Source organism: Pteropus medius, unplaced genomic scaffold (assembly GCF_902729225.1).
Source record: "Pteropus medius unplaced genomic scaffold, Ma_sr-lr_union100, whole genome shotgun sequence".
NCBI classification, from domain to species: Eukaryota; Metazoa; Chordata; class Mammalia; order Chiroptera; family Pteropodidae; genus Pteropus; species Pteropus medius.
In genome coordinates this window covers 13,119,945-13,134,084 of record NW_024349796.1, presented here as the reverse complement: position 1 = coordinate 13,134,084, position 14,140 = coordinate 13,119,945, and the positions used below count along the sequence as shown (strand labels likewise).

At 39.6% G+C, this 14,140-nt stretch overlaps 1 protein-coding gene across 2 annotated transcripts in view; it reads right to left on the bottom strand.

Annotated features, from left to right (window-relative positions):
* The window catches only part of SPATA17 (spermatogenesis associated 17), a 113,786-nt gene that overhangs the window by 75,217 nt on the left and 24,429 nt on the right, over positions 1 to 14,140 (bottom strand). The window lies entirely within an intron of this gene.

The window sequence follows — 14,140 nt, the reverse complement described above, 5'->3', positions numbered from 1 at the left end:
TCCCTCCCTACGGGACAAACGCACCCAACCACCCAGCTGCCAAGAGTGTTGGTGGCCGACTGCTGATAGCTGCATCCCACTGAGAAAATCGGGTTTTGGCATCCTCTCCCCCAGGCCTGCATCCAGTTACTGGTGACCGAGGGAACATACAGGCCCAGAGCCTTTGTCTCAATTCGAGGCCACTCCAAAGACCCAAGAAATCCCACGGCTTCCTGAGGTTGGCGGCGACCTTTGATGCACTTCAGCTGCTCCCTCTGCTCCACTCCCCTAGAGATGTTACCCCCCAAGTGCTCCCCAGTAACTGCCAGCTCCAAATCGCTGTCTCAGAGTCTGTTTTCATCCCGTTTTCATTCTCAAAATACCTGCTCTATAGGTAATACCTGCTTCGCTCCCTGTTTTCCTTAGCCTCGTTGTCCTGCGCCGGAACCACACGAACAGAGTAGCAGCGACTCAATGTCCGACTTAGGTTTTATTTCCAAGAGGGTCCTGGCTAAGACATATACGCTCCTTCAGTTAATCCTTTCACAGGTATCATCACTCCCATATTCTAGACAGGAAATGACGCTCACAGGGCTGAAGCCTGCGCCCCAAATCCCAGACTAAAAAGTGGTCGAGCTAGAATTTGAGTCTAGATCTGAAACCAAAATTCGTGTCTTTAAGCACAATGGTATATCATACATTTTGCCCAAATCCCTTCTTTTACTTAGATATTGATAGTTCTTTTGATCTAAGACGGTAACTTTAGAAGCTCATTGGCACGACAGAACTAACGAGAAAATCCTCAAGGCCTTTCCGAGTCAGCACCGCTTCTCTCTCCGTCTCGCTTCTTAGCTTTCTCCCGCGATCGCCATGCATCAGTCCCATACAACTTAACAAAATTCATAATTGTGTGTTTATGGCTACATTTGATTATTTAATACATGTCTCACCCACTGAAACAGATTTTACAAAGACAGTCCTGGCCAGCAGGGCCCTTACATGAGACGTAGCTGTTGCCTGATTGCTCCCTGTCATGCAATAACTAACATTTTCTTGTGGTGCACATTTTCTATCTCGTCACAATGACTTTCCTTTTTAAATTGTTTCTTGATTTTGTCTAAAGTCTAAGCCAAAGGAGAAAAATAACATATTTCCATGAACTATTTTTTGAGGGAAAAAAGAATACTCCGCTCAAAATTAAATTATTTTACCAACAGATAATATTTATAAGACGAAAAATATCCAAACTCATAATTACAATTTGGTAACTTTTCCCTCCTACATATTAATGAGCAAATCATTCCTGCAGTTCGATATTTATTTGTTCAGCAGACTCATGTAAATACTTCATCATAATAAAAATTATTAAGATGGCCTCCTATGCCATCAGAAAAGCTTTATGTGTTGCCATTCTGTTTGATTTTCTTATTCATTTCAAAATATAGTACAAAAAAAAAGCTTTATAATTTCTACCTTCTCTTATGTGTAAGTCCAAAACGACACAAAATCTATACCCTTTCCTCTAAAGAGGCTTCATAGATCCCCTCGACCATAATTAATCTCTAGCTGTTACCACCCAAATAGCCTTCCTTTCCCTTTAATGTGTGAGTTACAGACACGGGAGCCGTATGCATGCACCCACTTCCTACACCCGAGAGCTGAGGTCTGAAGTTCACGATTAAGGTTTATTCACTGACGTGCCCCTCCCAAACTACTTGGCCTACACCTGCCATAAAGTAGGTGCTAGCATCCTTCTTAACTATGTCTCCACCGACTAGTAGTAATTTAATTACTTCTGGCGGTTTAATTAGGAGAGGCCTCTCTGCGGAAGTAGGGTGGGACCAGGACTCTGGCCCTCGGCCTAGGACAGAGGCTCTCCGAGTGAAGTCCCTGGAAGCACCAGCTTCACCTGGGACCTGCCAGAAATGCATACCCTCAGGTTCCACTGCAGATGGACTCAACCGGAAAATCTGGGGCGGAGCCCTGAGGCCATCTCCTGCTTCCTTAGGTTTGAGGAGCACTGGACTGCCCCAATGAAAACTGCCAGCTCTCTTTAGGAATGAAGATGGCTCAGTTCTACTCATTAAGATGACGTCACGAAGAGATGCGGTTACATTCAGTTAATAATCTTAACATGAGTATCACCATATTAACTAAAGCACTATGCGGTACTATAAATGAGATAGGCTATGTGCATCACAATACTTTCATAGAAGTCATAATTTTGCCAGAGAAATAAAAAAAATTATATGCAAACTGTTTTCAAAGCATAAATGCCCAAAATTTCAGAGGGAATTGCTAACAATATTACACAATTTTGCAAATAAAACCCAAATGCCATCATCTGTGCTATCTCTAAGAAAAAATAACTCTGAGGAAATGAATTTAAACAATTCTCTAGAGTCCTCACTCTGTTTTGATGGCAGCCAGTGATGGGCTTCTGTTGTTAGAAGGCTTCAAAATAAAGTAGCTGAACGGCATTCGTTTCTGTCGTGGTATATCATGACAAAAGCATTTTGGTTAAATTTATCGAATGTACTTACATTTTATCTCTAATCATTGCTCTCACTCTATCCACATCAATTTAACGAAATTACTAGACACTAGAGGCAAAAAGAGAAGGCTAAGTCTAAAATACAAGTAAAACTACTAACCACAAACAAAGGCAATCATATGCTCAGAGCTGGTGCGTGACACCCCAAAATACTTGAAGACTGACAAAACCTTGGAATAGATGACGCGGCATCATTAAGATACCCAAAACAGGCACATTAAAAACAAGAGCTTCACTTTTAGGCGGTCAGACCATATAACCCACTTATTTCATCTGCCTGGTCAACCCAGACCCTGGACATGCAGAGCACATGTCACACTCAGATCTGGGTGGCAGCTGGCTAAGCAGGATACAGCTTAAAAATCAACCATTCTGCCAAATGCATTCGTCAACATTTAAGCGCTCGGGTTGCTCCTAAACTTCAGACCTCACTCTGGAGTTAAGATTTGGACATTTTGGAAACATTTAGAAAAGTCCTCTCAGTAGGAAAAAAAAAAAAAAATTAGTTACTCAGAGGGAGCCGGGATAGAGGGTGTCATGAAACGAGGCTGCGTTGCCCACAGGAAACGCTTGCTGTCGCTCGTAGACCTGGTCCATCACCAGCGGCGGGGGGGACGCACTTCGGAGGAGAAGGCGGGCGTCCCCACCCAGGAGAATGGGCTCTCTACGGGTAATGCCACCAAATCTGGACTCTATAGAGCAGGTATTTTGAGAATGAAAAAAAAAAGGAAAAAAAGGAAAAAAGAAGATAATGGTCGATGTTATAAAATTACAATACCGTGACTTCACTTTGATCATAAAAAGGGACCATTCAATTGCTCCGCTATTTCATTTGCCTACTTTGTATGATTTGAAAAAGCAATAAGGCTCCATTCAAAGATTGTTCATGAAAATCAAATTTTTTTCTTCTTCTGGCTCTTTTGAATGAACTTAGTTGAAAAGAATTTTTTTTTTTGTATAATATTCTTTCTAAAAATATGCACATATTTCACTGTGAAATTGTTTTCTTTTTACTACGCTGGATAGTTTCTGTAAAAGGAAGTAAAATATAACATATATGACGTTAAATAATTGAGAGTGACATGGAGCTAAGCACAATAACGGGAATAATAACAACATGTGTTTACACTGTGCACTATTTTCACGAGCGCCAAAGGCATCAGACATGAATTCATCTTCGTAACTTTCCACCGAGGTTGGTAAGGGGCAGGGATCATTAACGAGGTCCCTGTTGCTCTTTGTGAAATGAAATGTCTCTACGGATGGTGACTGAGACAGAGCGCGGGGCCTTTTTGCATAAAGGTCGATCAAGGCACATCTTCTCTCTTTTGTCTACCTTCTCAGTGACTCAGTCCTAAAGGATGAGGACCAAGCCGGCGAAGTTTTGTGTTTTGTTTTGGGTAGAGTTCAGAGTTGAGGTACCTAAGCTTCCTGTTTCATATGAAAAGAATTGCCCGATCTTATTTACTTCGTGTTTCCTCAAAAATCACACATTATCTCACATTTAAAATGTGCTGACGTCATTTTAAAGCAAAAATAATTCCTCTGCTGCTTTTGCATGCAATCCACTCGACACAGACCAGGACATCTCTAGAGGAACCGCGACGCTGTCAGAAAGCAGTGTCATACCATCGGATGATGCCAACATATGTCAAAGCGGTTTGTCACGTATAACTTCACAAAGTTACCTGATGAGTTTTAGTAAACCATTTACTAACCAGTTGTTTTATAATCGATCTTAGAAATCACTTCCATATGGATGCCAAACAGAATCTCATCCTATTTATGACAGGGCAGAATAAAAAAGAAGGTCGTAAAATACAAGGAACAGAGAGAGACAGAGACGAACTAGAGGGAATTTCTCCCTTCGATCTGTTCAGTGTCACTCCTGAGAGAGAAAAGGGATAGATTAGAAAGGAAATAGGATGGAAAAGGCTGAAAAGCATTACAAAGGAGTAATAAAAACTATTGTTTAAAAAAATAAGTGACACTTTAATTCACTGCTTTTGCAGAATGATACTACTGCATACATTTCCTGTTTATCACAAAAATTTCTGTTTTTAGCTACATATAAAGTCTAGGAATTCCCATTCTACAGTAATATTTTAACAAAGATGCATGTTAACATTTATTTTCCTCAAAGATCCATGCTTTTAAATATTACAACTATTTAAGAATATAATGCAAGTATTCATTTTGGGTTTGCTTAATTTTTATACTAAGAAGATACTCTGAAATGTAATCTCAATGTTTCTATGTATGTAGGACTCGTAAGTCTTCTTTTACTATAGAACCCTTAAAAGGAAGGAAATATAATAGATTGCATCGATCAGATTTGTATTTTAGAAGAATCATCCAGGCAGCAGTAGGAAGGATGGATAGATGAGGACTGAGAACAGAGAGCTGGGAAAAGAAATAATAAGTTTGGGGAAAGAAGTATTTTCTATATAAACATACTTAGCTTGAGGTGTCTGTGGATGTCCAGGTGGCAATACCAGCAGGTATCTGAATAGATGGTCATACAATTAGAAGAAAGTTCGGGGCTAGAGCAGATTCGGATTTACAAATCATCAGAATACAAGTGGTAGCCGAAGTCATAGGAGCGGAAGAGATTGTCCAGAGCATGCAGAGTGAAAAAGCGAGCACAGCGAAGAGAGAACACTAATATTTAAATCGGGCAAATAAAGGCGAGTACACAAAGAAAACGGTGAAGAAAGCATTAGAAAAATAGAAAAAAGGAAATGCAGGAGAAAGTAGTGTCACAGGACTCAAGTTACAAGAGAGATTAGGGAAGAAACTGGTCAACAGTGTCATACCCTTCGGAGGCCGGATACTTTGAAGGTCAAATAGCCCACTGGATAGCATTATAAATGCCTTTTTAGAAGTGTTTACATTTTTTCCCACACACTTACACATATCCTCAAGTATGACTAAAAAAGTTTGTGTGATATTAATACATCAAGAACCTGAATCTGATTTCCAGTATATAAATTTACTCTCAATCAACAATATTAAAAATAGCATTACCAGCCCTTATCACAGAATTAAAAAGAAAAAAAAAATAAGAAACTCTCTTCTATCCATCTCCTATGAGATCAGCTGGGCTAAGGGAGAGAGGAAAACTTCCAATGCATCCACTCCACAAAGCTGGACGACCACAAGGCTACGTCCACGGGCCGACGTATTTTAGTCCCTTGCTTTGAAATGAGCAACGATTTAATGCTACACTCTGGCCTTTTCCCCCGAAATGTCACCACATACACAGAAAGAGACTTGAAATTCAGACAAGCTTTTATCTGTTAAAAAAAAAAAAGGTTAACAGAAGTCACCGTTCATTACATGATTTGGTGTCTCGGTGTCTCCTATTGAAGATTCATATGTGAAATTTCTTTTAGAATCAATATGAGAAAAAGCTGTTTGTTGTCATATGCAGTGATGTTTTCTCCATTTTGACAATGGGATGCACTTAACCAACCACACTCCCTGATCAAACACGCTGTTAGGGTTATCATTCTGTATTTTCCTTCACTGTGGTCCATATTTCCTTTACTCTTTTCTTATATACCTTTTTGTAAGCTGCTTGAAATTCATTGTGTAAAGAGTTAAATTTGAAAAAAGTTAATATGTAACTAAAGAAATTATACTCAGTATACTAAGCTTTTTTTTCTTTTATTAATTTTATCTTGGGAATGAAGTTTTTTCTTTTCATACACTTTGCTTTTAAAACTTTCTGAAATAGATTGGTAAAAATATAGTATGTGAAAACTGTGATCGAATGGTTGACATAATTCCATATTTTGAAGTGATTATATAAATTATGTTATTAATTACTAATTATGGATAATTTACAGACTGTTTTAAAACAAGGACTATTTGCTGTATTTTAAGTTAGACACTCTCGTACATTATCTAAATTCTACTAAATTAATTGCTATAATTATTGTATCTTCACATATAAAATGATTGCACAGAAAAAAAAAAGTCAGTGAACATCACAGACTGATTTGGTTCTTAAAACTTAAAATGCTATTTTCTTTACGTCTTGGGGAGCCCTTACTAAAAAAGCCTGTCATCCAGAATACAATTAGATAAAACCAAACTGCTATCATTCGGTTGGCTGAGATCGGAGTATTTTATTTTCTAAATGATATTTATTGAAACGTCATCTTTAGGTAATCGTATTATTCTCCCTGTTTACACAACATCTATAGTGCTCTCTTTGTGTCCTTGGAACAGGGAACAGGGACACCAGAGTATGAAAAAGTGTCCTCGCTGCTGGAGTTCATAAATTTCATTCAGCTTTGGATGAGTTCAAAGAATTGCCATGTAAGAAAAGCCTTACAGAGGGAATTTATCTGATTATGGCGGTAATAATTACCCAGCTGTTTATTGCAGATAGAGAAATAATTCATGTAGGCAACAGGCCGTGGTGGCGGTGACACTTTGCATTTAGTAAATATGCAAACTGTTCACTTCTAATTAACCAAGCTAGAGGATGCCCTTATTAAATGTATAAACTAAAAGTGCCTTCCTGACAAGTGATGAATTGTTACATCGCACAAACTCTTGCCACGGAATTATTGCAGTGAACTTGGGGCTTAGCTTCATTAAGAGATCTTGTGGGATAGTTAAATGAGGATGGACAGCATAACCAGGCCTCCCTGACAGCCAGTGATAGGCGAGGCCTTAATGAAAGTGCACCTTTTCTCCTGTCCCACTTCGCCGTTCAGATGCACAATAGATAAACTGCGAAACTGTAAAGTTAATTCGAGTTCAAATAATGAAAATAAGTGAATTAACATGAAGGCCCCACTTATGGACAGTTTACCTACCAGATGAATCAACAAAACAGCGATGTTTTAAAAAGGACTCGAGTATCTCTCATGCATCGAAAATGAAAAATCTATCACTCTTTAAGTTAAAATTATTTGTCGAATAAAAATAAATGGTCTTATTGATTAGCATTATAATATCTTTCAAGAGTAAGTGCATGAGTTTTGTTAAAGAAAATATAGTACAGAAATTACTCTTAATATCAACTCTGAATGAGTTTCGTTTAATTTGGCCAATTAATTAGAAATAGTTCATTGTCTGTATTTTATGCTTAGCCCTACTCTAAGATAACCATTCATTATCAATCATCTGTTTGGATATTTCTATTCTAATGAAGGATCTTATGGAAAACACTACTTAAAGGGAAGTCCTAAACGTAATAAAGCAGAACTAAAATATTTCTATTTTAATTGCTGAATAGGTAATATCTACCTTACAGGTTTGTTGTGAAAATTGAAGATGATGATGAGAATAAAGAACTTAGCATAATACTTGGTACATAATAAGTGCTCATTGCGTGTTAGCAATCGACAATGTGCTTCTGTGACAATAGCTCTATTTGATTAAAAGATTAATTCCTAGTATTTTCTGTCGGAGGTTCACTGTGGCATCTGTTAAGACTCTATACTTGCTCCTGCATCACGTGGCCTCTGAGAACATAAAATGTGAATGGGCATTTCGGATAATATCAGAATATTATTGTAAATGTTTGTTTAATCATATACTCATTGTAAAACATGAAACAATATATGAAAGAAGTAATTATATATTTTAAGAGAATCCGACTTTGCCACTACTGAAAGTCTAATATGATGCCTCCAAATTTATAATTTAATTAATGAATCTTTAGGGATCATGGAAGAATATATTACCCCATCTTCAAAAAACTTATGCATTCATACTTTTATTTATGTACATTTTTTATGAACACTCTATGTCAAGAACTGCAACCCAAACTAGGAAAACTGTCAATATCATTATAAGATAAAACTTCCATATCTTAATGAGAGAATACTATAATCACGCATCAAAGTAAAACTTTTAATTCGGAAAGAAGCCAAGTATACAAATAACCCAAAGAAAAGGCTTTAAAATGAAAAAGAACTTAAGTTCCACACTTTGAAGAAAGGGCAAGACTGAAAAAAGTAAAGAAATGAAACTCCGTTTAAGGAAAGCATAATAATAACAGCTAATATTGAGTGTTGTTAAAATAATTATGTGTGACTCTCTAGGAGGACAGTGAATGTACGCTCTTTTGCCTACGATCCCTTTCTGAAATCAGCCAAATGAACAAAAAAGGACAAAAATGTAGAGAAAAACAAGGAACAGCCACGGCCCCCATGGTAAACCAGCAAGTAACTAGAAATCGAATGAACGAAGACTATCTGTCACATTCAATTGCATTTAAGTCACAAGTACAGGGCATTTTCCTTTATCAGGAGTCAGTGCAGCATGCGGGAAATCACTGAGTACGTCTGAGGAACCCAGTAAGAACCCCAGCCAAGAGGGATGAAGGCTGGGGATGGCGGGAATGCAGGACGGAAGGAAGAAGAGAATGAAGGGTGAGGTGAGAACACAGTGACCTGTGTGCCCCAACCTCTCAAGTTCCAGGCCGAAGCCCTGGAAGCAGAGAGGAATGGTTAGTAAATGGAGAGGGACTGCAAAGGCAGGGGAGCGTTCCCTATGATTTGTTGGGGATCCTGTGGGGGACACCACTTGCGCGAGGCAGCCCAAGACAATAAGGAATGGCCGGGACAGTGAAGAGGACCCAAGGGCAGTCAGGTAGAGGTTCCTCAGCCCTGGTGAGTCTTCCTCGGCTCTGAAGTCATGCACGAGGACCAGGGAGTTTGTGTATATCCTTTCAGGGACAAGAGGGATCTAAGTTGCAACAGAGTCAGGGGCGGAGTCACTGAGAACCACGGTGGCAAAAATACAAACCCTTGAACAGAGTCTGCAGCGGGGCTGGCTTTCACCAAGCGGTCACTGGAAGCCCACAGAAGATCTGAGAGAGAGCGACAGAGATGGAACGAGGTGACGCAGGGTCTGGTCAGCAAAGCGAAACCACCAAACCAAATTCAAGCCGAGCTGAGGCCGGAGACCGGGTACAGCAAGTGCACGTCCTAGGGTCGGGTGCCAGCAACACTCCTGGCGACAGGTAGAGAACCTCACGGCTGCGGACACCGGTCACTGGTACCGAAACTCAGACCCGCTACCGCTTGACCACTGTGGCCGCATGGGACGCAGGCTCCTTCTACACGCATATAACGCCTCGGAGAGGATGAGGGGGCGTGGTTTTTAAAAATTATAAAAAAGACTGACTTTTTAAAAAAGATTATGTGCTCTACCGGGCCAAATTGGACTGATTATTTAGTTTCTTGCCCTCTCCCATCCCAGTGCTGGATGGGAGATGGAATGGAGTCGAAGGTTTCGTGGAGAATATCAGAGTTACAGGAATAAAGGTAGCTGTGCGCCGTGGTGAGCTGGCAGATGCTCCCTCAGCCGGGCAGGCGCAGCTGTGGGTGTGCACCTGCATCTCTAAGTGCTCACTTTCTCCTGTATACTGGCCAGTATGCTGCTTACAATGTTGATAGCTCTTTGGTGCTTAGATGTCATCATGAGGATGGCTGGTCTGAAGTACCGGCCACCAGCAGATAATACCCCTAATCCGATCTTTGTCTCGGGCTCACCTACTTGTCAAGGCCGGGGCTGACCTCTAGCCAAGGCCTGAAACTTCACAGCCACTGCTCATAACCATTTGGGTTTAGACATAGAAGTGGGTTTTTCAGTACCACAAGGTTCCAAATTACAGGACTCTCATTAAGTACACAGGGCACACATCCCGCAGCAAAGCAATAATATCTTCCATCTCTGCTTTCAGACTGGCTACCTCTAGTCCAAGTTCACCTGTTTCTCACAGGAATTTGCCAAAAGCCTATACCAATATTCTGAAATGTGTACGGACTATTTCAATTAAAGTCAAAGTCTCAGTGTTAACGATGTGCATCACGGGGCAGAATAGATGAGATCTGAGAACAGAATTCACACTATACAATAATAGCTTCTAATCTGACACAAATTGCCTTCAATAGTCAAATCTCCAGATCCATCAGTAACTACAGGTATATGACCTTACCCAAGTTACTTAAACCCTGAGTTTAGTTTCCAGCTGAAAATGTAATAATATAAACCTCTAAGGAGATTTGTGTGGATAGAGAACATATAAAACACTGTGCACATATGTAGGTGCTTAATAAATATGGCTTACTGTGATTCTAGTCTACTTACTGAGCTGGTCATTGTTTACAATGTGTAAATCTGTCTACATAACTTATGAGCTTGATAATTATGATATCTCTTATTTCTACACACCAGACTGATTTTTCTCTTATTGTTATTTACCAGAAACAAATAGCTATGCTCTGTCAACAGCTCGAAATTGTTGCTGAATCTGTAATTAAAGTATTTTTGTTTATGTTCGTACCATTTAAGCAACTACTCAGTTATAATGCTTTCTACCTACACTTTGCATATGTCTAGGGAAAGCTATTATTATCAAGAATGTATTCAATATTGGTAGACTAGATATATTTGGTTCTCGTTTACATTCGTATTTCCCCACTTAATACTAATTCTGCCTTGAAAATGGAGTTGGTAAAAGTTCTGAGAATCTATATGTGATGGCGGAGTAAGGGCAGCCAACATCACTCTGAGTTTTGGGGGCTGCACACGTGACCAGTCTAAAGGACACGCTGACTTCCCTCGTTTCCGTTTCTTTGTTACTTAAGCACGACTGGCAATGTGCTGCCTAGACAGCTTGAAGCACTGAAAGTCCTCAGCTGTGCTTCCCCGAACGCTACCTGAGCTGATTAACGCTCTTCCGTTTTATCATTAGCCTGACGCATTTGTTGACTCGGTGTGACTTTTCTGCCACAGCAAGATTCCTTAAGAACTGCCATGGTGGTCATATCGAAGCTCCCAGATAACGCTTTACAAGGAAGAGAGATTGTGTTCGAATCTTCTGAAATGAATTTCTTAGAAGCTAGATGCATATTCCTAAAAATCACTCAGTCTTTTTGCTTTCTCCTTGAAAACAAATGCAGATTAGCAGATGACAAAGATAGAATTTAACACAAATATTGATACAAACATTTTGGAACAGCAAGCTGTTAGTTCTGGATTGTGACTGTCTCAGTGACAGTGGAACAGGAAATACAGCAGAGAGGGAGGCGCTGTGAATTTTAGGAGCTAGGAATTTCTCGTAGTGCGACTGGAAGTTGTTGACATGAAAATAACAGCAGCACTAGGCGAAGAACAGAAAGTTAGTTTTTAAAAGGCGAGTTAAGCGTATGGATGTATGGACTTTGGAATAACCAAGGAAACCAAGCACACAGCCCAGGCCATGCCGATATGGCAGAGCTGCCTGCGATCTCGAACAGGCTGGAGGCTGTTCCTACAAATGCGTCATTTCATCAGCACTACCCGAATCATAAGATAGTTGATGATATATTTTAAAAGATGGCGCCTTCTCCAATTTAGCATTTTGGCAAACATGTCAATGGACCCGAGAACTCTTAAGTATGACATTAAATTGAAATAATGGTCATAATAATAATAAATCAATCCATCAGTCCTTCTTCTCCAAAATTTTGAAAAAACAATTTAGCAATTTGCAAAGGTGTTGCCACATCTGCGAAAAAAATTTTCTATCTGTAGGAATGCAAAGCAATCTTTATGCTTCAGGAGGGTATATATAGTTCAATAATATCTTTTAGTATTATAAATATTTTTAAAATTTCATGATAGACAGAGTACTTTTAACTTTAGACCAAAGGTTTTAAATACGCACATACACATTATAAGTATAATGTACATACACATACACATTATAAGTATACACATTACACATTATACACATTATAAGTATAATGTGTATGTGCGTATACAATTATACACATTATAAGTATAATGTGTATGTGCGTATACAATCATCTTAATCTACAAGTACTATTACATCCATTTACTGTGAAGCAGTCTTGCCATAGATTAATCTCATTTAAATTTTCCTAAAATCTTTAAAGAGTTCAAAGTTCTTTGAGTTTTGTGGTAAATAAATATAAAGATTTTGTGTCTTTTAAATATATTTATTAGCATGTTAAGCAAATGATCTCAGTGTAAAGGGAGATGGGAATTTTTCTAGTCATCAAATGCAGAATCCTTTCTACCCAAGTCCCGAGCTTCTGCCCTACACATCTCTGCCACCTGGCTGTTCCTGAGCTGTATCTTTTTATAACGAACCGGCAACCTAGTAAATACACCGTTTTCCTGAGTTCTTGAGGTTCTCTAGTGGGGGTCCTGGGAACCTCTGATTTGTGGCCAAGGTGGACAGGAGTTGCAGGCACCCTGGAAACCATCCCTTGTGACTGGCGTTTGGCTGAGGGATGCGTGGGAGACAGCAGGGCTGGGCCTTGACCTGTGGGGCCTGACGCTGCCTCTAGGTGAGGAGCAGCGGACTGAGTCACACAGTAGGACACCCAGCCGGTGTCTGAGAATCGCTTGGTATGGAAACCCACACGTCAGTGGCTCCAAGTGTTGGGAGTAGAGTGTTGGGTACACAGAAAACAGAGAAGGGCTTCCCCTTTTCCGTACAGTAATCTCCGTGCCATGTAATCTACTCAATTCATCTCATATAGCAAAAAACCTGACATCGAGACCTGTAGATTGTGACATGAGAGAAAATTATAACTAATCACATATACAAAAGTGAATGTAAGTATTCTGTATAAAATATGGATATAACTTAGTAATAAATCAAAAGAATATTTAGCAATGGCCCAATTAGATACATTCCTAGCTTACAGGGATGGTTTAACATTAGCATATCTATTAATAAAAATACATTCTACAACATGAAAATAGGTCTAAAAGGAAAAACACCATAATTATTTTAATAGATGATGGAAAATCATTTGTTACATTTAACTTCTATTCTGTCCTAAAAACTCCACGAGTGGTAGAAATGTAAGAATCAGTCTATAATCTGGGATACCATGCTAAACCAAAATCTAGTCACTGGGATACCATGCTAAACCAATGCTAGCAGCATTGATGTATCTGACTCTCCAGTGACTAGAGAGAGTCTCAGTAAAATCAGGAAGAAAACAAGGAAAACCACCTGGCTTCATGTTTGTCTGTCTAAGGACATTCCCCCGTCCAGGGACGGACTAGGGTGAGGCGAGCAAGGCCTCTTAAACGTAAAGTTCAAGGGTTCGCTCTCAGGGCTGTGCAAGTGCAGGGTTGGCACTTGCATGACCTTGGGCACTTGCATGACCTTGACAGTGAAAGCGCCTCCCGATGTCTGTGCCTCGCTGGCCTCGCCCCATCCCAGCGCTGCTCCCACTCCCTCTCTTCCATGTTCTCCCAGCTCTTTCCTCCAGACCAGCTCATGTCTGCTGTTTGCAGAGAGCCGGCCCATCTCTAGAACTTTGGTTTTCTAGGAAAAATTAAATGGCTGTCCCCTCTGGGCCACGTTTCTGGGTTCTCCAGCTTCTCCCATTGACGACATCCTATTGTGACCTCGCCAAATATTTATTGTTGTTTCCAAAAAAAAAAAAAAAAAAATTAACTTCACAAATCCTCTATACTTAATTTCCACAGCAGGTCCTTTTATATACATACCATGAGAAATTTAGAGTTAGGAAATTATATATATATATATATATATATACATATATGTGTGTGTGTGTGTGTGTGTGTGTGTGTATGTATACATATATA